The sequence below is a fragment of the Sander lucioperca genome, chromosome 21, assembly GCF_008315115.2.
Source record: "Sander lucioperca isolate FBNREF2018 chromosome 21, SLUC_FBN_1.2, whole genome shotgun sequence".
In the NCBI taxonomy this organism is placed as follows: Eukaryota; Metazoa; Chordata; class Actinopteri; order Perciformes; family Percidae; genus Sander; species Sander lucioperca.
In genome coordinates, this window is record NC_050193.1 from 2,861,307 (window position 1) to 2,884,373 (window position 23,067).

Consider the following 23,067-nt stretch of genomic DNA (forward strand, 5'->3'; position numbering starts at 1 on the left):
GACTTATCATCTGATTATTTTCAGACTAAGTGGCTGTAAACTTACAGAGAGAAGCTGTGAAGCTCTGTCGTCAGTTCTCAGCTCCCAGTCCTCTATTCTGAGAGAGCTGGATCTGAGTAACAATGAGCTGCAGGATTCAGGAGTGGAGCTGGTGTCTGCTGGACTAAATGCTCCACAATGCAGACTGGAAACTCTCAGGTTAGTGTACCGTTGTTTGAAAAAACTGACCACCTACGCTGTTTCTTTTTCTTATTTTATTAATAATTAAATGGACTGAATATTATTTTTAGGCTTAGTGGCTGTAAACTCACAGAGAGAAGCTGTGAAGATCTGTCTTCAGTTCTCAGCTCCCAGTCCTCTAGTCTGAGAGAGCTGGACCTGAGTAACAACGAACTACAGGATTCAGGAGTGAAGCAGCTGTTGGCTGGACTAAAGAGTCCACACTGCAGACTGGAAACTCTCAGGTTAATATACCACTATTTGTGATTGTAAAATGATGAACTTCTAAACTGTTATTTTCATCATGTATTAGTTATTGAATGTACATTTTATTGAATTATGTTTAGGTTAAGTGGCTGTAACCTGTCAGAGAGAAGCTATGAAGATCTGTCCTCAGTTCTTAGCTCCCAGTCCTCTAGTCTGAGAGAGCTGGACCTGAGTAACAACGACCTGCAGGAATCAGGAGTGAAGCTTGTGTCTACTGGACTGAAGAATCCACAATGCAGACTAAAATCGCTCATGTCAGGATTCAAATATTTTTCAAAATTTACCCACTAAGCGTTGAATGGCTTTATGTATATGATTGATGGATTGACTGACTAAAGATCCTTTTCAGGCTGAGTGGCTGTAACCTGTCAGAGAGAAGCTGTGAAGCTCTGTCCTCAGTTCTCAGCTGCCACACCTCTAGTCTGAGAGACCTGGACCTGAGTAACAACGAGTTGCAGGATTCAGGAGTGAAGCTGGTGTCAGCTGGACTGGAGAGTCCACAATGCAGAGTGGGAACTCTTAGGTTAGTGTACTACTGTTTTTTAATAATGCAAATTTAACATTTTTATGATGCTGTATTAAATGTGGTAACAATATTGTACTGAAAGGGTTACCTGACTCAGCAGCTTGTCAACAGTATATCTTGGTTCCCCGCACATAAACTTGACTTGAATACACCTCTTTGGTCAATGATACAATATTTATTAATTATGATCTGTACTGCACTTAGAATTATATCCAGTTCAATATGAGGGTTATCCCAGCTATGTTGAATGGACTATGCAAGAATTACGGTTGTTTCCACACATATTTGGACAAGAACTTATGCATCTATTTCTCTTGGGACCTGCAAATTCAATATTCCAAACTAAATCACGTGTGTGTGTGTATGTGTGTGTGTGTGTGTGTGTGTGTGTGTGTGTGTGTGTGTGTGTGTGTGTAGTCTGTCAGGTTGTCTGGTCTCAGAAGTAGGCTGTACTTCTCTGGCCTCAGCTCTGAGCACCAACCCCTCCCATCTGAGAGTTCTGGACCTGAGCTACAATCATCCAGGAGACTCAGGAGTGAAGATGCTGTCAGCTGGACTAAAGGATCCACACTGGAGACTGGACACTCTCAGGTATGGACACATGGACAACACTGTCGCTCTGTCATTAACTGATGAACTCTTTCTGGTTCCTGTTTAATGTGAGCAAGGCCATCTAATGCACGCTCTTACCGGGGCTTAAGCCCGGGGGCCTATGAAGACGAGGGGCTTATCATGAGCCAATAAAAAAATCATATTGGTTTGTAATTTGTTGAATTTTCTGTCCATCGCTTAAGCCAGTGATAGCAAGGAACAAGAATAGGCTCAGCCAACCCAAACTAGAGTTTAGAAAATATGTTCAGCCAATGATAAAAATAGCACAAAAAATAAGAATGCCATTTCTAATTTGTGATTGGGTGGGCACCCTGAAGGCCGCCTCCAAATTGCATGCTGCCCACTGCCCTGGCTTCTCGTTGTGTTCAGGCACAAACACACACAGCTCTGACAGACCTGTCCGTCACACTGTGTCCTTTGTCTGTAAAAATAGAGGCGAGCAGCACAGCTTCTTTAATGTGTGTTGCAGCTGTTGTTGATCATAATGGAGACGCTCTGCTGTGCATGCTGCGGGAGAAGTGTTGTGATACGTGTGTGCTTCATGTATTTCTGCCATAGTTTCAGATTTCTACCTCTGATAAAGAGCAGCGTTCTGCCGCTTCCCTAAAGTCTGTCTCATTCAAGTCAAGTCAAGTGGGTTTTATTGTCATTTTAAGCATATACACTATACATAGTGAGACGAAACAACGTTTCACCAAGGGTCAAGTGGTGTTTCATTTAAAATATGTAAAAACTACATATGAATAAAAACGACATTTGGCTACATTTAGTGCACACACATTATAGATACATAAAGTGCAATTATTACTTAAAGTAGCGCACTTAAGACAGACAAGGGACAGGACAGACAACACACAACAAAAGACAAACAAAAGGGTATAAGTAGACTTGTAACAGAGCACTGTTTGTTATAAATTAGGTTCACAGTGCGGTGGAGGTAGAATATATAGAATTATAGAATTTAGCAGCAGAGAAAAAGTGCAGGGAGAGAGGGAAGAGAGGCCCCAGTGATCTTTTCAGCCGTCCTCACAATCTGCTACAGGTCCTTTCATTCTGCAGCAGTGCAGTTTAGCCCAGTCTCATGGCAGTTTGTGTAAATGTGACGTTATTTTAATCTATTGATTCGTGTTCACGGGGTACGTTTTTCTAATTTTTTACGTGGTGCCCAGCACGAATATGTGAAGTAATGTTTTTCAATGGGAAGCATATTTGGTGGCCACAGCACGAAAATTGTAGGGAGTAGTATAAAAAGCCGAAAATCAGCGTAGGGAGGATGGTCGAGGTGGTGGATGGGTCAAACAACACAGGCCTTTCACCTGGGCGAGCGGGGATCACGTCCCGCTTTGTTTCCCAGGGATGGTGGCGTTCTGTTTCCCGGGGATGTGTGGCATTTTGTCCCGCGTGTGGCGCTGTGTTTCCCGGAGATTGTGGTGTTTTGCTTCCCGGGGATCGCGTGGCGTTGTGTCCCGTGTGTTATTGTGGCAGGTCCCCCGTTCCCCGCGGCCGTGTCCCGGCATGTAAGGCGGCCTTTCCCTGTTGGGTTTCTCCTAAACCCAACCTCCGCCATCCCTTTATTGTGGCGTGTCCCCAGTCCCCCGCGGCCGTCTCCTGGCGTGTAAGGCGCCCTTTCCCCGTCGGGTTTCTCCTAAACCCAACCTCCGCCATCCCATTATTGTGGCGTGTCCCCAGTCCCCCACGGCCGTCTCCTGGCGTGTATGGCGCCCTTTCCTCGTCGGGTTTCTCCCAAACCCAACCTCTGCCATCCAGTTATTGTGGCGCATCCCCAGCGGGCCACCTCGCAGCCGCCTCCCAGCCACCTCCTGGCTTATGGAGCATCATTTTCGGCCGTCTCCCGGCGTTTATTGTGGCGCGGGCCGCCCCCCGGCTTATGGAGCGTCATTTTCGGCTGTCTCCGAGCCGTCTCCCGCCGAAAATAACGTGACATTTACACGTAAAAAACGAGGAAAACGTCCCCGTGAACACAAATCAATAGATTAAAAATAACGTGTCATTTACACGATTTGCCGTGAGACTGTGTTGTGCAGTTACCAAACCAAACTGATGGCACTGCTGAAGTTACTCTCAATAGTCCCTCTGTAGAAGGTTGTCAGGATAGGGGAGGGGAGGTGACCTTTCTGCAGCTTCTGCAGAAAGTAGCAGCATTGCTGGGCTTTCTTTGTGATGTATGTAGTGTAGTGTAGTGTAGTTCTGAGTCCATGTGAGGTTGTCTGTGATGTGAACGCCCAGAAACTTTGTGCTCTGAACAATCTCAACTTGAATTTCATTTATGGACAACAGGGTGTGCTTGCTTGGAGGTCGTCTGAAATCAATGATTAGTTCTTTTGTTTTGTCCACAGTGAGGGACAGGTTGTTGTGAGCGCACCAGTTGCTGAGTTGTGTCACCTCCTCTCGGTACAGGGCCTCATTGTCTCTGCTTATCAAACCCACCACAGTTGTGTCATCAAGGGGCTCTGTGTCTGTCAGACGGTCTGAATACTGCTATACAGCAAAGGAATAATGTAATGCACAGCAGACTGTAGGGCAAGTGGATTTTTTCATGAAATATTGTGACTGTATCAAGGTACAACTTTGTTCTCCTAATATTACGACTTTTTTATTCACAATATCACAAATCTCAGAACACAGATGGGATGAGTTTTATTTTGAATGTGCACAACGTTTTAAACATGAGCAGGAATCTTGCTGAAACAGACAATTACAGTGCAGGGGTTTATAAATCAATTCAAATTACTTAATGTATCATTGCGATGAATAAGTGCCACATGCACATTGAAAGAGGAGGGCAAGATGTGTGTTGACTGAGCAGAGATAATGTGGATATTGGGGTGAAAGGCGTAACGGCGGGTTAAGGTGGGCCTAGATGTGAGTGAAGGTGTATGAAGTTGATTCTGACTTTGTTTCTTTCTGCAGGACGGACCATGGTGGACCACAGCGACTGAGACCTGGTGTGAGGAAGTGTGAGTGTGTTTAAAGTTTGAGAGCCAGCTAGAGTGATTTTTACATCTGGCCCTGGTCAGTGAAAACCAGCTCAAAGCCAGTTGGTGGGCCTACAACCTTCTGATGTTCATTCAAACTCAGTTTGAGATTTGATGTTCAAAGGTCTGAACTTTGTGCTAAATGTGAGCTATTTGGTGGATGGTTAGGGTTCAGGGCTGCTTTGTTCTGCAGTGAAAAATGATTTGGCAGTTTTATTAGTGAGACTTTGTTCCACACGAGGAAATAAGTAAGGGATAATGTAGAGCGAGGTGGTTGTTAGAGCGAATACAACCCAGACAGGGTGATCAGCCTGACGAGTTTATCCCGCTTATTACATGGCTACTTACCAAATAAATCAATAATTTGACACAAAATATTGATTTACAAAAACAAATATTGATTTTTTTTTTTTTTATTTAAATACGATTGTATTGCTTCCACTAAAGAAAATAGTCTGTTCCATCTCTACGGTTGGAATCCTGCGTCCATAGCAATGTAAACTCTGTAGCTGTTTAATGCAGCTCTTCGTCTATTACTCAACAACAGAGTATCTTGCCCTCCTGCAGCGAATACATTTCTAGAAAAAACGACCGGTCCGGGCACACATTCTATCCCCCTTACGGGCTGTGGTAGTAGCCGTATATTTTATGAGTCGGGCTGTTATGGGGTGCTGCTGTGCTATCGCTAGCTATAGGTGGACCCAGCTTCTCTTTTAATCATTGCAGGAATTAACACAACATTGGCAGTGAATGGCTTCTTTGAGAATATTTATGTTGTACTTTTTAAAGTATGTAACAGCAACCCAGACAGCCATATAGTTGAAGGCCTTGAAGCCATAAATAAGAACATTCGGGGTGGTGATCAACAAACTACTATTGCAGAGAGAAACCTATATACTGTATACTGTATATAATATGGAGGCCACAGTTGATCCAGGACTCAATGAAGGGATTGATTACAGTCCTTTTATTTTTCTCCTCTATATTTTGTAGAGCCATCTGGTGGGTATACTTTGCATTGGTGACCTATTGAGATCCCTGGCTGTGTGCTCAGGTGTTTAAAATTATCAGATGTTTGTAATCATGATGTCAACAAAGGGGCCATTTTGTGCCGATACGTATAGGTTGCTACCCATTTCTATTTTTAATGTAAGGTTTCAATATGAAATAGCCATTGCAATAAAGGCTTTTTAATTTTTTCACAAGAAGAGTGCCTTGGACCTTTTCTCTCTTTCAAATGTAACTTTAAGTTATTCGTAAATCTGAGTCGAGCTGTACCACGAGCTTCTCTGAGAACTGATTTGTGTTGTAATAAACTTATATATCCATGTTGTCCTTACTTGAATGAGGCCCGTCTAGTTATTCTTTTATTGATCTAAGTAACGATTGACCTAAAGTATGTTTTCTTTTAATTTCTTTAATTTCTAAAGTTTGCTTCTGTGTCTTGTATGTATATATAAGTTTTATTCTTAGTTGTTTTTCAAAACAAATTACTCTAAAAATTAATGTCAGGTCAACGGCTGAGGATGCTTCCTGTTTCCATATATGGCAGTGATGCTGTCTTCATGTGTCTTTGTAAGGGACTGTTCGTTATTTAATTAAGGGGCCACTGGAGGAGTTTTGTGGCCTCAAACCTAAAAAGACGTGACCCTCCCCTTGTCAGTAATAATTTTCCTATGACCCTCCAAAATGATTTGAAAAAAATGAATGACCCTCCCCATGCGTGCAAGATTGCACTTCTACTACTTCTACTACTTTTGCACTACAGCAAAGTAGTACAGATACTATTTGATTTTTACAGCCATGATGTACAGGAGTTAACCTTGCATTCTCATCTTACACATCACACTCCTCTGTTATGGTGTGGTGGCCATTTCAGTAGATTTACTCACTAACATAGTTGTGGAAACACAATAAGCATGGAAACTAAATGCACACTTCATTCATTACTGCATTACTTCAGATACTAAGTTACTCATTTAGTAAACTAATATTCACATGAAATAAAACAATAAAACAGTGAGACCATTCAGCAAAGGACGCTGGGATATAGGCTAACCAATTCAACGCTAGTTGCTATGGACTCATCACTAGGCTTCGTCATTGTATATTTTAGCACATAGGTAAAGCTGCCGAAGCTGAACATTATATTCCAAAACATATATGTTTATTTTTAAAGCAGATTTTAAGTTACATTGTAACAATTTAACAATTCGCCCTTCCAATCGCGGCACGGCTGTTTTGGAACGCAATAGACAGACGCTTGAATTCAACTAAAATGTAACGGTAGTAGTATATAATGTACAGTAATGCGCGTGCACGTGTGTGTAGTGGCACGCGCATGTCTTTCTAGCATTTTGATTGGTCGAACCTCCGTGCACGTCTTCCGTGCACGTTGCCGTAATGACGTCATCGCGTCCTTACGTTCGCGGAGCGATCGTGTCTCTAGCGGCCGATTCTGGGAGCGCATCTCGCGGACGTAATGACGTTAGCGCATCCTTACGTTCGCTGCGCGGTCGTGTCTCTAGCGGCCGATTCTGGGAGTGCATCTCGCGGGGACGTAATGACGTCGCTTACATTGTGTGAGTCATCATCATTTACATTTGTAAAAACATCTGATAGACCAATGGCTAGCTGTTAAGAGGGGGGTTTGCTATTGGTGACTTGTAAAAACGCCCTACAGGGGTGTGGTTTGTGGTGTTTAAAAACCCTTGTTTCAAGGTGGGCTGATCACTTTTTTATCCTCCGTTTTTAGCTAGTCTGCTAGCTAGCTTGTTACCACGTTTTTTCCCCCCTAACAAAGGCCTCTGGAGATATTGCTTTTTAATTTAATTTAATTCTTTCTGTTTGAAAGAAAAAGAGACGGCATTTTTTCAGCTATGTCTTTCTACGCATTTGGACAACAATCATCTGGTGTCGAAGAAGGTGAGACAGCTAGAACAGATCCCACTACATTTGGTTTGAGCCATGTCCATCGAAAAGAGTCATTGCGAGGCTGTGAGACTAATACTGGAGCAACATTCGGTTTGAGCCAGGCCCCCAGAAAAAAGAGATTTCGACCCGATATCTTTTCTACAAGCATGACTGACAAGTGTACAGCTGATCTAGAATATTTTGGTGTCAATGGTTACTGTTATTCAATTAGCTACAGTTCCGGATATGTGACATTAGCCGTCTATACTAGTGTTGTCGTCGATTTATCTAGCAAAGCTAAAACAGCCTGTACAATGTCTGTAAAAGACTGGAGTCTTTTTCGTGAGATTGTCTGTCCTGATCTTGACAATCCTGGCTTTCCTGAGCTAATGTATGTGTCTCAATGGGACAACAGCAATGGGAACGGTATCTATCGTGTGGAAGCAGACCGTTTCACCAGACCAGCAGAGGATTTTATTTTCCTTAGCGTATGCAGCGAAAGGGGGAAGTTAGTTGCAGACAGAGGTCGTGAAGAATGGAAGTTAAAGCCATATCCTGTATCTAACGAGGAATACGAGAAATGGTTTAAAAACGGCTTCTATATACAATGGTGTGACTGGGAGATATTGAAGACACAGTTTGATACCATCGACTATGTTATCAGAAGAGACAAAATAAGGAATTCTTATGAGAACATAAGAAAAAGATTGATATTTGAGGACGATGCACAACAGTCTCTGACCCTCCCCCGGACCCTCTATAGACCTAAAATCGTCACACACAAAGACTAACAAAACGGTGGGTCTAATTTGTATGTGCTAATTATTTGCCAAAATAGTTCAAATGCTTTTTATTTCTTTTTTTTGCTACTGTGATTGTAATGTGTGATTTTTTTCTTCCAGAGGATATGGATTGATGTGATATGTCCCCTGGAACGCCATCTGACTACCCAGGGTTATTTGCCCCCCTGACGACAACAGGCTCACCCCATTCCCTTTCATCATCATCATCATCATCATCCCCCACTCTAAATCCGGAACACTTCCTATCAGCACCCTCTATGTCACCTCCTCTGCCACCGTCTCTATTGATCTGCACCCCGCCCTCTTAAACATATGCTGTATTACAACAGGATGCTGTTGATTGTTCGGACACAGTGGCGCCTGATCAGACGGACGGGGCGGTGTCATCTTTGTTTATAGACAGTGTTAAAACAGCGTCGCTACATCTTCTTAACATTGTTCTTTGCAAGTATTTGGAGGAGCTGTGTTATGGCTGTCAAATAAATCATCCAAGCCAGAAACAGCATGATTGTTTAGAGGGACTACCAGAACACTTCTATGTGGTCCACTTTGATCAGCTCATGAAAAGACTGTTGACTGATAAATTCATTGGTGTTGTACAGTGTTTTCTGTCCTTTAAACATCTCACGGCTGACGAGGGTCGAATCCTTGGAGTAACAGAAACCGTTTTGTACGAGTTGAAAACGGCTGAAGATGTCACGACTAAAATCAGGGCTATGTATGACGCTTTTGTAGGTGATGATGCAGTTAAAATAGCCGAGAGCCCTGTGTTCCCTTAGGGGTTTCTGAGCATACCACCTTGTTTCAGGATGAAGAACTTTTTGAGTATTGCGCCAACACAACATTCCGCCAAACTGCGTCAGAAACCCATTCTAAACAAATAGAATCCAAACTAAATGAATTACAAAAATGGTCACAGGTTTTGGAACAACGCTATCCGAACAGGGCAACTCTCTCAATACACTGCTTGCCCCTCTGTTAGCGGGACTTAAAAAGACAATGAAAAAGACCAAGGGAAAAAAGCATTAAATCAGTCTATAGGTTGTGCAATATAAAAATAAATAAATAAATAAATAAATAATAAAAAAAAACGGCACATTATTTGCAAAATGGCTCCCCCGGCCAAAAAAAAAAAGAAATCTGAACCGATAGGTGAGTGTGGCGTTAGTAGTAGTAGCAGTAGTGATGACGAGCTAGACTGGCCTTGTGAGGACGATTACACAAGAGCAGCACACAATCCTCAGGATTGCGTGAGAAACAGACAATAATATTCGAAGCCTGGGTTCGCTCTATGCCTAGTGATAGCGACAGCGATAGTGAGAGCAACAGCGGTACAACAACACAAGAACCAGATAGGCTTGTCGCAACGGCGTTGTCAAATAATGGTCCTTCAAATGTATATCCCAACAATAGGCCATCAGAATGTTTTGCGAGTGTCCAACCATCAAATCGTCCTTGTGCAGATGCTCATATCAGCCCTCAACCGTCCACCAGTACTTACCGACCCCCGTCGTTACCTTCAGAATGTTTTGCGAGTGTCCGACCATCAAATCGTCCTTGTGCAGATGCTCATATCAGCCCTCAACCGTCCACCAGTACTTACCGACCCCCGTCGTTACCTTCAGAAAATCCTCAGTCAGAATGTTTTGCGAGTGTCCAACCATCAAATCGTCCTTATGCAGATGCTCATATCAGCCCTCAACCGTCCACCAGTACTTACCGACCCCCGTCGTTACCTTCAGAAAATCCTCAGGGGGGTGTACAGCATGGGGAGGGGCGTGTTTCTAAGGTAACATCTGAAATAGCATCCAGGCAGATACCCGTTTTTAATGCTGCTGAATTTCGTCAACATGTCGACCTTCGAAATATTGATTTGACAGATATTGGTAGTGTGCCTGACAGGGTGTATAGCACCCTAACAGGTTTAATAGAGAGGGCTTTGGACAATGTAACACAGGATAGTGTTTTAAATGTTGAGTTAAGGGGTCCGGCCGTAGACGTCCCTATTCAAACAATGTTGAACTCAAGTGATGGCTATAACACAGATACATTTCTGGAGCAAGTCTCTCAAGCTATGCAAAGTAACGATAATTCACTGACCGATGACGCTTTAGAATTAATTGTGACAATAGCTCGTAATATGTCGGGTGGGAATCCTGGGCGCCGTCGAAAACTAGGAAGCATTGGCTACGATCAAATATTGTCAGTAAAAGGCAATGCTTTATACAATCCCAAGAATAACGAAGGCAATGACAATCTCTGCTTTGCTCTCTGTCTGGCCCATTATGTCAACAGCAGCTTGTCACCAAGCGAAAAGATAAATTATGCAAAGCAGCTACATGGGGAATTGGGATTTGAAAATACACATAAGGTTTCGTTCTCTGATGTTGACAGATTTCAGAAACATTTGAAAATGAAAATTGTAATATTCCATCATGGTGCCGGTTGTAAAAAACCACAGATTTTCAAAACGCATGACGAACCAAATGTGAAAACAGCATGGCTGTATTCAGAATGCCCTGGAGCACAGGTGTAGTTTGCTTTGTAATGTATACCTAATCAAACTATTAAATGCCCAGACTGTAGGCGCATATGCAAATCTCAACAGTGCTTCGAAAACCATAAAAAACCCGATATGAAACACCGCCTCATACCCTGCGACCGAATCAAATATTGTGAGGACTGTCACATGACATACCGGACGGCTAAAAAACCACACGTCTGTAGAATCCCAAAATGTCTGCATTGTAGAGTGCCTTTAGGTGCCACAACGCATGAGTGCTTTATCCAGCCCCTCAAACGCGAAGAAATTAGTGATAAGTATCTCTTTTACGATTTCGAGACACAATATCATGACGGGCGCCATGAAGCTAATTTCGTATGGATATGGATGGCAGGAAAAACTGCTACGAAACATCAAACTGCGTAGCATTATTCATTCAGAACTACAGACAGCCAAAATACAAAGGCTATACTTTTATAGCACACAATGCCTCAGGTTTTGACAGTTACATAGTTTTAGAGTATCTGGTGAGCCAGAAACTCTGTCCAACTATTACTATGCGTGGTTCTAGGGTGCTACTGATGAACGATTCTACTTATGATCAGCAATGGATAGACTCATTCAGTTTTATTCCTATGGCTCTATCTAAAACACCTGCTGCCATGGGGTTCTCAGATCTGCTCAAGGGGTTTTTCCCCCATGCCTTCAACACACGAGAGAATGAGAATTATATAGGGCCACATCCTCCCCCAGCTATGACAGCTATGTGACGAGTCTAAGAAAACGTTCATGGATTGGTATGTTACGGTCAGCGACACCCCGTTTGACTTTCGAAAAGAGCTGCGCAACTATTGTGTTAACGATGTGACGGTTTTGCTTAAAGCATGCAAAATATACAGAGAGGCCTTCCATGAGTGCACTGGCCTAGATCCGTTTGCATATGCGACATTGGCCTCCTCCTGTATGGGAGTATTTAAGACGTTGTTCATACCCAAAGATGCTGTTGCTCTGACATACGAGGGTGCTTACATTAGGCAAAACAAAACGTGTTCTGACATTTCAATACAGTGGTTAGAATATGTTGCACACAGAGGGGCCCTTGACATACAGCACGCTCTGAACAGAGGTGAAAAGTCATTTGGCCCATTCTTTGTAGATGGCTATTGTGAAGCCACAAACACATGTTATGAATTTAACGGATGCTTCTTTCACGGCTGTGATAAGTGCTATGCTCAAGCAGAAATCAACCCTCTCACCAAAAAAAAAAAAACACAGGGTGAACTGCGCATAGAGTTCTATAACAGGGTGACTGCTCTAAAAAATGTGTATGGGCTAACGGTTGTTGTGATGTGGGAATGTGATTGGCGGAAGGCTGTGGCCAATAACCCAGACGTTAAGGAGTTCATGTTAACATATGAAAAGCCTGCGCGTCTCAACCCCCGAGAAGCCCTCTTTGGAGGCCGAACAAATGCTATGAAGTTGTACCACAAGGTAGAAAATGATCAAAAAATCAGATACTATGATTTTACAAGTCTGTACCCAACTGTTCAGGCCAAACGAGATTATCCAATAGGGCACCCCCAAATAATACACAAGGATTTTGACGACATAAACACATATTTTGGTATTGTGAAATGTACGGTTGTGCCCCCCAGAGGGCTGTACCACCCCGTACTCCCCTATCACTGTAACGGTAAACTGATGTTTCCTTTATGTGCAGTGTGTGCCGTTCAGATGAATCAGACAACACATTGTGTGCATAGTGACCAAGAGCGACAGCTGTCGGGCGTGTGGGTGTCGTTTGAATTACAAAAAGCCGTACAGAAAGGGTACAGGATTGTTTCCATTGTTGAGATTTGGCATTTCCCAGAAAAAATGGACCAGCTTTTTAAAGGCTATGTGAAGACATTTCTTAAACGCAAGCAGGAGGCTTCGGGTTATCCAGGTCATATCAAAACGGAAGACGAAAAAAAAACACGAATAAATTGCTTTTGAATAGTCTCTGGTGGGGGTTTGCCATGCGTTCCAACATGACGACGGCTGAACTCGGGGGGTCCTAAATGCTATGCTTATAGGACGTCGCAAGGCCATACACAGGTTAAATGCAAGGGTGTGACCCTTAATGCCAAAGTGGTTACACATGAATCTTTAATTGGTCTTGTTCAATCCTTTGTGACCAATCAGCAACCTCCTAACCAGCTGGCCACGAATGCATTCACAATAAAACGCAACAACAAACAGTTTCATCTCAAAAACGACACACTGACACGGAAAGTACAAGTTGTTTACAACAAACGCCGCGTTCTCCCCGACTATACAAGGCATGTTGCAGGATTTGATGGTAGACTGCAACACCCTTTCAGCATCGTTATTAGTGGCCCCTCTAATTGTGGAAAAACATATTTTGTCAAAGACATTATTGAAAACAGGGCCTCTGTTATTTCACAAAAAATAGATAACATTGTATACATCTATTCATGCTGGCAGTCCATATATGATAAAATGCTTAAATCAGTGAATATACATTTTGTGGAAGGGCTCCCCGAATCGTTCTGCGATGAAACATTACTGCCTCCCGCTAAGAATAATTTGCTCATGATAGATAATTTGGAAGTTCAAAACATTTTCACGCAGTATGTCCATCACAGAAATATTAGCTGTGTATACTTAGTGCAGAATCTGTTTATTCAAGGTAAAGCGAGTCGTACAATCAGTTTGAACACAAATTATATGATTCTTTTCAAAAATGCTAGAGATCAGCATCAGATAAGCTTACTGGCACGACAAATGTTTCCCGGAAATACTAAATATTTTTTAGAAGCTTTTAACGATGCCACTAGTTCAGCATACGGCTATCTGTTGATAGATTATAAATCCACAACCCCCGATATTTTAAGACTCAGAACCGCTCTGATATCCCCGCAGCAGGTTGTATACATTCTAAGAAAAAAAAAGGTGTAATAATGTCAAAACGAATGGAACGAAATTTTACAATGTTAGACATGCTACATAAGGCATCGCCCAGAGCCAGAGGTGTCATTGTGAGCAACGCTAGTCCAGACTTTATTAATGCACTGTGTGAAATTGCTTTGAATGTGTTAAGAGGTAACATACCACTGTCTAATATTCAGTACAAGCTGTTAAAGAAGAAGAAGAAAGTTATTAGACTGATAGCTGATAAAAAACATTTAACATTTAAAAAAAAAAAGACAATCAATCAAACAGGAGGGTTCCTACTGCCTCTACTGGGGGCAGCAATCCCGTTCATAGCAAGTCTTATCAACAGGAATTGAAATGGAGCACACTCAGAAAATGTTTTTGGTTCCTCAAAATCAATTAGCGGCATTACAGCAGCCTCAAACATCTGACTCCTCAAATGTATCTCTGCGACAGTCTGTACAAAGTTAATTGGATCGAGCCATGAGTGATATATTGAAACAGCCTGACATCGATGTATATGAAAAAGCTAAAAAATATTCAAGTATTCTGCAGAGATACCTAGCCATGGTGAAACAGGGCGAACGTGAGAAAAGTGTGATTACATTATCAATGCCCCAAGTTGATTCAACGGATAATTCAAAAGATCAAGAAGAAGATATGTTAAAGACAGAAGTGTTGAAACATATGCCTACAAGAAACAAAAGAAATGCGGAATACATAATGGCTTCATTATCCCGTCACAATGACCAGATATCATGGACCAGTCAAGGGGAAATAGTAGTTGAAAATAAGAATGTGTCAGGCACCCATCTTTATGACCTACTGAAAAGTGTCACAACCCATAATAATGTTTCAGACCGTTCAAGACCAAAAGGATGGACCCTATTTTTAAAAACGCTAGCTAACTTAAATGTACCGCTATCCGTAATCCCAAACACAATGGTACGTCGTTCTATTGAGGCATTTAAAACAGGGGCACAGGTTGAAACCAATACACAATCACCAAGGACTGATTTACGCTCCCAGTAAGACATTGTAAGATTAATATATTCCGCATTCTTTATTGAAAAAACATCATTACACAATACTTTTTACCTATAGGTAGCGCATGAACATTGTACACATTTAAATTTCTGATCGTGACACACATTAGGATGTATTCTGCTAACAAAATGACTAACCATCGTGTCGTTGCATACAAGATTAGGGCCATACATGGCAATACTTTTGTATAAGGAATTTCTTTCTGAATATGACATAAAAAGAAAATGCAGTGCTGACCACAGGTTGTAGAATAATTATTTTGCACTTGGATTGCTGAATGGTACATCTCCACACAGTTTTTTAAGAGGAAATGGCTGATTTCTTGAGGAAAAAAGCTAGGAGGGTGTCTAAAGCTATCAAAGAACAAACCATGCTTGTTCTTGGTAATGTAAATACCCAGCCAGTGTTCACCAGGCATGTTACTGGGTTGTGTGTTTACAACTAACATAGCAGGTAATTTACAAACAACGTTTTTTGGGAGATGATCACAAGGCAATACTCCTAAGAAATTTAAGTCTCTAGTCATTCTTTTTCTAAGCACACTAGTGAGTTCTATTGTATTCATCTTTAGTAGTGATCCAATAGAACCTGCCTTCACTTAGATATTTCAATTACAGAATCAAAAACAGAATAGCAGATAAGGGTCACCGTCCGTGGAAGTGGGTTTCTGAAGCGTACTTCCAATCGAACGTTGCCGTTCTTAATCAGTGAAACGTTTCCTGACCCCCCACCATCAGGTTCCAAATTGAAACAAAAGAGTGTATATCCAGCTCCAAAATCGGATCGTGTTATGGCCAGCGAACGGTCTTTTAAATGGCGCCCTGTTGATTCCACCATCTGATAATATTCTCGCACATACTGGCCTCTTTGAAAAAGAGGCTGAAAAGGGCGGGCTGGGTGAGGCTGTCCATCTGCATAAAGACTGATGAACTCTGTATTATAGTTTCCAAAATTAAATGGATTACGGGCATATGATCCTGTATATGCTTCATTATCTACAAAAGCTATGACTACGAATTTAGGTATCTGTCCTATGAATAGATTTTCTTGGTTGCAAACACGTGTGCCTGTAGGTATGGAGAATGTTTTTATGGCTACACGGTCAATAGCATACTTTGCATTAGTATGCTGCAGGGCTCGACTATGAGCTAGTCTAACAGTTGGAGCCACTGATATTTTCTTGACAAATAGACTAGCAGACATTATTTTCACTGTGAATTGAACATTTCCCGGGGTCATTAATACAAAGTCGTCTTTTGAACGGATAAATTTCAGAGACATGTCGACACCATTTAGCAAAAGTTTTTCCTGAAAAAACAAATTGGTGTGTACTGGCGATATTAATTCCACAATATGGCTTTCAGATGTGTAGGAGCCCCTTTGCTCTAGCCCCAAATTATCGCCATTGATAGAAGTCTCATCCATTTTACCACCCGTGTCCTTACAAAATAGCCCTGTGCTAAATTGTGTGTCCAATGTGTCCTTTCCATAGTTAAGCAAACATTCTATAATTCCACGATAGGGGTACGTATTTGAAGACTGGGTGATCAGTCTATCACCCAACATTATATCTACTTGCGAAAAAAGACTGCATCCAGGATAGTTTATAAAACCTACATCAGCGGCATTAGCCAACAACGTGCCATCAGGGTTTGTAATCCTTACACGTGTGTACAAGTACGAATCGTTAAGGTCTAGATAATCCTCTCCACTTGCCGAAATGAAAAATTCAATAGGACCGTGGTCTGTTAGAGCTGACATTGGAGGTATTTCTACAAATGTTGATTTTTCAATAGATGTTTGCGTGAAAGGTACCGTGAACAAGTCGAGTTCTGTCTTCACACACTCTTCGGACTGATTATGAATGTATGCCATGATTAATTCCTTAAAATTAATCTAAAATATGTCTTTTGTCAGGAGCAAAGAGCGTCGGTTCGGGGCTCTGCGTCTACGGACAGCTGTCTTCTTTTTGACGACCCTTCGTTTTTTGCTTGTGTTTTTATTCTTTCTGTTCACAGGTTGGTTACGCCCACATCCTGAGGGGGTTCTTTTTAATGCTCAGCGTCTGTACACCACGAGACCTTTTCCCTGCTGTCTGGATGCAACGGCATTCCTGACATTAGTCACCACATCTCCTATAATACTACTGCCAGCTGTTTTCAGATGAGGTTTGGCTATATTAAAACCCTTTTTTAAAAGAGGGACAGCCATTCGAAAAAGATTTCTGAATACACCTCCTAGGCCCTGACCATACTGCGTACTGGATCCTATAAAGCCCTGTAACTCTCCACTGGCTTGATTCATATAATAAGCCATATACCTTCCGTCATCCGCCATGTACGCTTTCCGCATCATTTTAATGTTGTTTCACAGGTCTAAAATGTAGTTTGACAATTACTTTTCCGTATGAGAAAGGGATATGGTGATTTTGGTCGTCTCGTAGATCTATTTGAATGTCAGTAATAGTGGAGCGTGACAGCGATGTGTAGTGAGGGCTGTCGTAACTCAGAGTGGGCATACGTTTGTTCTCATCAGAGATATTTATACAGCATAGTAGGGGTACATGACTATCTCCGACTAACTGGTAGTCCACAATGTCACTATAAATAAATATATTATAACGTCCCCCATGAATGTCAGCAGGGTGTGGGGCTATACATTTTAAATGGGGACCGATGTGTATTTCAAACACCGTGTCTGGAATGAACCCTAGAATTTCGGCCAAACGTCCTTTAAATACAATATGCCATCCATCACCTCCCGTGAAAAATATCTTATTAGTGATATTGTTGTGACTCATAGTTATGTGGGCTAGGATTGGGTTAGACGCACATTTCATATTATATTCTTTAACAATGCTGTCGATCGTATTATAAGATCCAACTGTTAGCCTTAGCTTGTTGATCAGTTTTGTTTTTGTGTCGAAGAATTCAACCTTGGCATCGTTCTCCGTGAAACTATTCCAGACCCTGGGATATTGTATTTCGATAAGACCCACTTCATACGGTTGATGTAATATGACCGGTTTTGCCAATTTTGTTCTGTACTGCCAAATCTTATTATTTGGATAAACTATTGGTGAGGCATTACTAGGCAGCGTAACAAAAAATCTGTTCTTATTCATAGCTCCGGCCCCCTTTCACTAACAAGTCACAATGACTAGTTTAAGAGACTGACCCCTCTCTTTTATCGTACATCAACTATGTCTTTTTCAGAGATCCATGAATTGAATTTCTCTGGCCTTTGTTTTTGTCTACAATTACAGCCTGTAACTCTGCTTCCTAAAAGGTACCTGTCAATGTCTCCCCACTGTTGTCTTTTAGTATATAAACAGGAGTCCTACCTATACGTTTTGATATTGTAAAAAACTCGTCTGTAAAAGATTGTTCGTAACCTTTACGAAACAAGCCTCTGTGCTTTGATATCCTAACGGTGTCCCCCGTCTGAAATTTAAACATCACCATTCCGTGGGGTTTCAGTTTGTACAGAGTGTTAAAGACTGTTTTCTCATTGTCTTTACACACAGAGGCCGGTGCCATTTTTATTGAACTATGGTATGCAGAGTTGTAAGCGGTAACCATATCTTGTAGCAAATCAATATAGCGACGCGAGTTAACAGCCGTTAAATATCTCCACATTCTGGTTTTGAAAGTCCGATTGAAACGCTCAACAACACTTGCTTTTGTTTCGTTCGATGTGGAAAAATGGTGAATTTTATGTAGAGTCATCAATTTTTGAAAAACCTTATTATAAAATTCTTTTCCAGCGTCTGTTTGAAGTTTCAGAGGTGTGCGTCCTTGTTCCAGTATTTCTTTAAAGGCACTTGTGACAACGGGCCCCGTTTTGTTTTTAAGACCTATTACCCAGGCATATTTAGAAAACACGTCAATGCATGTCAATAAATATTGCACATTATCGTTTTCCGTAGAATATTCCGTCATATCGACCAAATCAGCCTGAAATTGTTTGTCGATACCATTAACAATCACCCTATTTCTGGGGAAATGTTTCAAGACAGGGGCATGTAGAGTGTAGGCGTCTTGCCTCAACAGAAACTTTTTAACGTGGGGATCGACGGAGACAAGCCCGTACATGCTTTGACGGAATCACGAAGCTTGTGTACACCTCCTAACCCCCCTGGGTGGGCTGGATCATAGTATATTTTTTACATAACCTTCTCCATGATTCATTTAAAAACATGTGACCACAACAGTGTTATGTCTTCCTTTTTATTTTACAAAAACACACACACCACATTCATACACACACCAGTCATGAAGACAGTGAAACAGCTTCTATCACAGATAGCATCTTTACTAATTCGGATACATTGCTTTTACTGATTATGAATATATGTAGTTTTTGCAAATCCTGTAAGACGTCGTTATAGGGTTTTTCTTTCACATACAAACTCACTGTATCTACAAGCATTGTATACATAGCCAGTAGGTGATAAACTTTCAACATCTTAAAATCGTGTGTAATGTTAGCTATGACATCACAAAAAGTTTCCACTACACTCTCTCGTGTCATTAACATGGATAATAACATCTGCAACAGATCCTCCCAAGGAGGGGTGCTATGTTGTCTTCTTACAAGCACCATCAATTTTTCTAACCTACAAACAGCTGTATGGTCTACATTAACACTCTTACATTGGTATTTTGTAACATCATTCACGTTATTAGCAATAGCTTGATCTAGTATACCAGATACATGCGATATGTGATATCGGTCACTGATATGGTTATACAACAGGCATAAACAATTCCCCATATTTTCACCCTGTTAGTTTTTTTCTAGCATATAAATTACTCCAATAGTCCCCAATCTCTCTAATTTCGGCTATTTTAACTGCATCATCACCTACAAAAGCGTCATACATAGCCCTGATTTTAGTCGTGACATCTTCAGCCGTTTTCAACTCGTACAAAACGGTTTCTGTTACTCCAAGGATTCGACCCTCGTCAGCCGTGAGATGTTTAAAGGACAGAAAACGCTGTACAACACCAATGAATTTATCAGTCAACAGTCTTTTCATGAGCTGATCAAAGTGGACCACATAGAAGTGTTCTGGTAGTCCCTCTAAACAATCATGCTGTTTCTGGCTTGGATGATTTATTTGACAGCCATAACACAGCTCCTCCAAATACTTGCAAAGAACAATGTTAAGAAGATGTAGCGACGCTGTTTTAACACTGTCTATAAACAAAGATGACCGAACAATCAACAGCATCCTGTTGTAATACAGCATATATTTGAGGGGGCGGGGTGCAGATCAATAGAGACGGTGGCAGAGGAGGTGACATAGGGGGTGCTGATAGGAAGTGTTCCGGATTTAGAGTGGGGGATGATGATGATGATGATGATGATGATGATGATGATGATGATGAAAGGGAATGGGGTGAGCCTGTTGTCGTCAGGGGGGCAAATAACCCTGGGTAGTCAGATGGCGTTCCAGGGGACATATCACACCAATCCATATCCTCTGGAAGAAAAATATCACACATTACAATCACAGTAGCAAAAAAAATAAATAAAAAGCATTTTAACTATTTTTGCAAATAATTAGCACATACAAATTAGACCCACCGTTTTGTTAGTCTTTGTGTGTGACGATTTTAGGTCTATAGAGGGTCCGGGGGAGGGTCAGAGACTGTTGGGCATCGTCCTCAAATATCAATCTTTTTCTTATGTTCTCATAAGAATTCCTTATTTTGTCTCTACTGATAACATAGTCGATGGTATCAAACTGTGTCTTCAATATCTCCCAGTCACACCATTGTATATAGAAGCCGTTTTTAAACCATTTCTCGTATTCCTCGTTAGATACAGGATATGGCTTTAACTTCCATTCTTCACGACCTCTGTCTTCAACTAACTTCCCCCTTTCGGTGCATACGCTAAGGAAAATAAAATCCTCTGCTGGTCTGGTGAAACGGTCTGCTTCCACATGATAGATACCGTTCCCATTGCTGTTGTCCCATTGAGACACATACATTAGCTCAGGAAAGTCAGGATTGTCAAGATCAGGACAGACAATCTCACGAAAAAGACTCCAGTCTTTTACAGACATTGTACAGGCTGTTTTAGCTTTGCTAGATAAATCGACGACAACACTAGTATAGACGGCTAATGTCACATATCCGGAACTGTAGCTAATTGAATAACAGTAACCATTGACACCAAAATATTCTAGATCAGCTGTACACTTGTCAGTCATGCTTGTAGAAAAGATATCGGGTCGAAATCTCTTTTTTCTGGGGGCCTGGCTCAAACCGAATGTTGCTCCAGTATTAGTCTCACAGCCTCGCAATGACTCTTTTCGATGGACATGGCTCAAACCAAATGTAGTGGGATCTGTTCTAGCTGTCTCACCTTCTTCAACACCAGATGATCCGGATTGTTGTCCAAATGCGTAGAAAGACATAGCTGAAAAAATGCCGTCTCTTTTTCTTTTAAACAGAAAGAATTAAAAAGCAATATCTCCAGAGGCCTTTGTTAGGGAGAAAAAAACGTGGTAACAAGCTAGCTAGCAGACTAGCTAAAAACGGAGGATAAAAAAGTGATCAGCCCGCCTTGAAACAAGGGTTTTTAAACACCACAAACCACACCCCTGTAGGGCGTTTTTACAAGTCACCAATAGCAAACCCCCCTCTTAACAGCTAGCCATTGGTCTATCAGATGTTTTTACAAATGTAAATGATGATGACTCACACAACGTAAGCGACGTCATTACGTCCCCGCGAGATGCACTCCCAGAATCGGCCGCTAGAGACACGACCGCGCAGCGAACGTAAGGATGCGCTAACGTCATTACGTCCGCGAGATGCGCTCCCAGAATCGGCCGCTAGAGACACGATCGCTCCGCGAACGTAAGGACGCGATGACGTCATTACGGCAACGTGCACGGAAGACGTGCACGGAGGTTCGACCAATCAAAACGCTAGAAAGACATGCGCGTGCCACTACACAGACGTGCACGCGCATTACTGTACATTATATACTACTAACGGTGAACAATCAGTGTTGGACCTACAGTCTGTTGAGATGCCTCTCCAAACTCACCATAAAACGTTAAGACACGCTGAGAAAAAAAGATCCGTATTTTGCCGTTATCCAGTGACACGAAAGAAAAGTAATCCACAGCGATCAGTAGATCCACAAACAGAGTCACGGTGTATCCAGCAAGGCCGATACGTGCGTCACATTCAGCAGCCAGCTCCAAACTGGTGAATTAGGCCTCTCCACTTCACCGTTTAAATAAAGTGGAATGAACGTATACAAGTCCAAATCTACACAAAACCCGCAATCAATTAGTAAGCTGACATCACATGTATATAGATGGCATTAGGAAACCTTGATTGCAAGGTTGGCACGGCAAGATGTCAAGACTAGTGCAACAGTAACTTTCGTTTTTTTTGCGTCCTGCTGCTCCCATCATCAGCCAGGTAATATATTTTTTACTAAAGCAGTATATGAAATCAGATGTATTACCTATCACCATTTAGTTGTTTTGTGTTATTTAAGATATTTATAAAATAGCTGGTCATGCCAGATGTAATTATTCCACTCATTTTTTAAACAATGCAATTACCCATTTGAGCCACCAGGGGGGTGGGCAGTGCTTCTCCCGCCCCCCCCCCCCCCCCACCAAACTCCGCGTATGCGGTCAGAACCATCTGCTAGGGGGCCGAGACTGAGAGCTACATGGATAAATATGCACCAAACAAGCCACTTTGAAATTTTGCTCTTTTCGTGAATAAAAAAGTTGGGTGACCCCCCCACCCAGACAAAAAAATGTTGGATGACCCTCCCCTCAGCAAAATATAAAAATACATGACCCTCCCCTATTTTCCTCCGGTGGTCCATTCCATAAATACCGAACGGTCCCTAAGCAGGCATAAATGTCTCCGTTTGTTCCTCAGACTTTAAACTGGATCTTCCTTGTGTTTACATCAGCAGATCTTCAGGGTGAGTAGACATGAACACATCAATCCTGTGACAGGGTTAGGGTTGTGTGCTTCACTCACAGGCATTTCAACATTATTTTATCAATGAATATTATTATTCTCCCCTCACTGAATTTAGCATTGCAATGTTTCCATTAATGGACTTCCCAGAATGGGAAACTTCCCCGTTCCCAGATGCACAAATTGATTTGAGTGCCTAAAAGTGTCGAGAGCCAGACAAGAACAGCCCCACATCCATTGCAAAGACTCTTGTTATGGACCATTACCTAAG

At 41.8% G+C, this 23,067-nt stretch overlaps 2 protein-coding genes and 1 long non-coding RNA gene across 3 annotated transcripts in view; 2 read left to right on the top strand and 1 right to left on the bottom strand.

Moving 5' to 3' along the window:
- LOC116049982 (keratin, type I cytoskeletal 13-like) overlaps positions 1–23,067 on the bottom strand; it is a 511,520-nt gene that overhangs the window by 192,687 nt on the left and 295,766 nt on the right. The window lies entirely within an intron of this gene.
- LOC116050016 (NACHT, LRR and PYD domains-containing protein 3-like) overlaps positions 1–23,067 on the top strand; it is a 271,266-nt gene that overhangs the window by 26,312 nt on the left and 221,887 nt on the right. The window lies entirely within an intron of this gene.
- On the top strand, positions 443–4,624 carry LOC116050018. Its single transcript, XR_004896193.1, has 3 exons — positions 443–464; positions 1,430–1,603; positions 4,556–4,624. It is a non-coding gene; the product is annotated as an uncharacterized LOC116050018 (long non-coding RNA).